The sequence below is a fragment of the Rhagoletis pomonella genome, unplaced genomic scaffold (genome assembly GCF_013731165.1).
Source record: "Rhagoletis pomonella isolate Grant_MI unplaced genomic scaffold, Rhpom_1.0 Rhpom_scaffold_00017, whole genome shotgun sequence".
Taxonomy (NCBI): Eukaryota; Metazoa; Arthropoda; class Insecta; order Diptera; family Tephritidae; genus Rhagoletis; species Rhagoletis pomonella.
In genome coordinates, this window is record NW_023458571.1 from 3,027,980 (window position 1) to 3,031,473 (window position 3,494).

General features: G+C 36.4%; 1 pseudogene; it reads left to right on the forward strand.

Moving 5' to 3' along the window:
* Positions 1-2,362: 2,362 nt before the first annotated feature.
* LOC118749496 overlaps positions 2,363-3,494 on the forward strand; it is a 14,054-nt pseudogene continuing 12,922 nt past the window's right edge.

Sequence of the window (3,494 nt, forward strand, 5' to 3'; positions counted from 1 at the left end):
ATTTCGAGAAATACAAAATCTTCGATAAATCAGTAAATATCAAAGCTCATTTATTCAAAATTGATGGTTGCAACAATTCTTTACCAAGAAATACGTTTATGATAAAATTTTGGAAAATGGGCGTGGCGCCGCCCATTTGTGATTACATATATGTATCTCGCTAACCGTTCTAGCAATTTGTACCAAACTCGGTATGGTTATTGTGCTTGCCACATAAAAGCAAACCGTTGAAAATTGTTGAAATCGGTCTTAACTTACGGCCGCTTTTCAAATAACAATAAATTTCAGAAATGCTAGAAATTTCAATATGTCGAAATTTAAGGACGCTAATTTACTTAAAATGTATACACCCCGGCTTATCATGTAGCGGTAGCTTTCGGCAAGGTGGAAAACATATCTTTAATACTTGCGCCGGGTATTTAATGTTCGGCTCCGCCCGAACTTAGACTTTCTTACTTGTTTTTATTAAACTTTGGATTACATACATTATACATATGTTCTTTTTTAATTACGTAAAATTTCTACATAAAAGTGTGCAGCTGTTTGTTTGAATTTATTTAGAATGGGAACATACCTTCTTGTCAAAAGCCTACAAAACTCTTTCAGATAAAACATTTGCCCTTTTTGAAACTTTGAGGCGCTTAAATTAAGTGAAGCAAAGCTCCCATTTGGCCACCCCTCATACGTTTTAGTATATTCCAAATGACTTTTGACAGATCTCAAAGCGAAGCAAGCCTGCATTGGGCCAGTACTTTTAGCAGCCAAACGGGAGTTCTGCGAGGTAAGCCATAAAAGGATACTCCCTGAGGAATGATATCGGAGCAATAATTGAGATTCGTCGGTTTTGTACTCCGTTATTACTTGCTTAGGAGCAAAAAGCGATGTCTCCTAAGAGAGCAACCCAGGAGTATTCATTTTAATTGTTAGGGGAGCTATAGGCACCTCGTTCAAAAGAAATTTTGTGTTATTGGAAAAATTTATCATGAAAACAAAACATAATATTTCTTATTGAAAAAGAAAAGCAGGATGCAATCAATTAAATGGGACAGCCAAAGTTAAGACTCGTCGGTATGTATGACAACATTTGCTTCAGCTTATTAATGGTTGCATTACTTAACTTTAAATGCATTTCAGATTGCGCTTTCATATATTTTCGCGTCCAGAACTTTTAATGGGTATCGGAAGAAAAGAGTGACCTTTACAAATAAGGGCTGGTAAATGGCTTGAAGTGTTGCGTTGGGTACGAGCGAAAACGAATTAAACGAACCGCCTACAGACACTTAGATACATAAGTCTGAATAAAATTCCTGTCTGAGATCGGCTGCAAGTTTTAGAACATGAAGGGTGAATACCAATGAAACACTCTCCAGGGAAGCATCCTCGTCACAATAATTTTATATTGTTCAACGTTCATATGATTTTTCTATATAATTATTCAATAAGCATTATTTACATCACAATAATTTTATATTGTTCAACGTTCATATAATTTTTCTATATAATTATTCAATAAGCATTATTTATGTACATATGTATATGTTCATGTAAGTATGTGATAAAAAAAATTAATAAATGCTACGTAAGATAGCAAAATATTTTTATGTAAATCGCTTGTTTTGAAGCTTCATGAGAAGGAATATTTTTTACTATTACAGGATGTTTGTGGGATGACTGGTGGGCGTACTCCTTTATTGCTCATCCGGGAGGGATATAGGATTTTTTTCTATGTGCCCTTTCTCGTTGCCTTCTTGGGGGGTTTCTGGGATATTTCTTTGTGTACTCTCTGATCGCTCGTTTACGAGGTCAAAGGGAATACTCGCCCTCCTAGGACATCCCGTGTTAAAGGGATCATACAAAATAACACGCTTATACACAGAAGTATGGTGAGTAATGGGGAGTAATCGTAAACTCGCAAGGGAATAATCAACAAGCAATCGTACGATGCTCCCAAGTTCTACTGGGATGATAATCACCAAGTGAAAATGGATAGAAGAAAAATATTGTTAATGACAGCTATGCTGTTTGTAAAAAATCAAAGTTTATTTTATGAAAAAAGTGAGTTACTATTAATTAAATTGATAAATAATAAGGCGAAACTAAATGCTTTAATAAACAGTAACACGATCCTGCGAGCCGCGATTGCAAATGCTCAGTCCGACGTACGGCGATTCTGGAAATTCGTAAGTACAAAATGCACTTTTATTAGAATTTTTAATCATTATCTGTGCACTTAAAGGACCGCAGTAGCACATTTTGGGAGCACGATGTATGTGCAATGGACGACGCCAGATTCAAGGAAAACTTTCGTCTTGATAGGCGGGCGTTTCAAAAAGTGTGCGAAAAAGTCCGAGGAATGGAGAAAATGGATAGCAATATGAGGCGTTGCATTCCACTCGAAAAGAGGGTGGCTATAGCACTTTTCTCATTGTTCTCTGCAGCAAAGTACAGAACAGTTTGTAGTTTATTTGATGTAGGTCGTAGTACTGTTGGTGAAATTGTTTATGATTTTTGCCTCGCAGTTTGCGATAAGCTTGCAGATTGCCTCAATACATACCCCCCTAATCAACAAGAAATCAAAAGAATCGTTGACGGATTCAGTGCCCTAGGGTTTCCGCAATGCTTCGGAGCTGTAGATGATTGTGACATTGAAGTGCAGCCAAAAAAAGAGGATGCCGTAGATTACCACAATTACAAAGGATGGTATTCCGTTGTTTCGCGAGCTGTGAATTAGGTAAATTTTTGGCTACTCAGATCACATGCATATACATAAGTATGTACTATTTAATTATGTATGTATTTGCATTTACAGGTCAAAATTTACGTATATTAACATTGGGTCCACTGGAAGAAATAATGACTCCTATATATTTGAAAAAAGTTCATTAAGACAATTTCATGAGCGAGCTTATTGGCGGAGTCAATATACCTGTGCTATTTATGGGCGATTCAGCCTTTCGTTTATCGCGCCACATGATAAAACCGTATCCATATGTAGCTAACCAGCCAGCTGCTAAAGAACACTTTAATTATCGACTGTCCAAATGTCGCCGTGTGATCGAAAATGCTTTCAGCCAGCAGAAAGCTCGTTTCCGAAAAATAGGGACCCAATATAGCACCCAAAAACGTCAACATTATAATAAGACCTTGCTGTATTTTACACAATTTTTTAAAAATTGAAAATGAAGTTTCTTCCGTGTGGATACAAGACGCAGCTGAAGACGGATCAACAAGAAATCAGCCTAATCACACAACAAGAGTAGGCGAAAATGATCAAACAGCGGCGGCTATTAGGAATGCCATTGCTTTGAGTTTCCGTAAGTCAAAAGGTTTCCACTATGCTTTTCGCAGTAGTTTCTTTTATTTATTTAAATTCATTTTGTTTTTTACTATTTTCTTTTTTCTCACATTCATACATACAGTCATGTGAAAAATGATCGGCCCACGACTTTTTAACCAGTTTTGGCTATTTTGCTTTTGTTCGTTTAATGTTTATT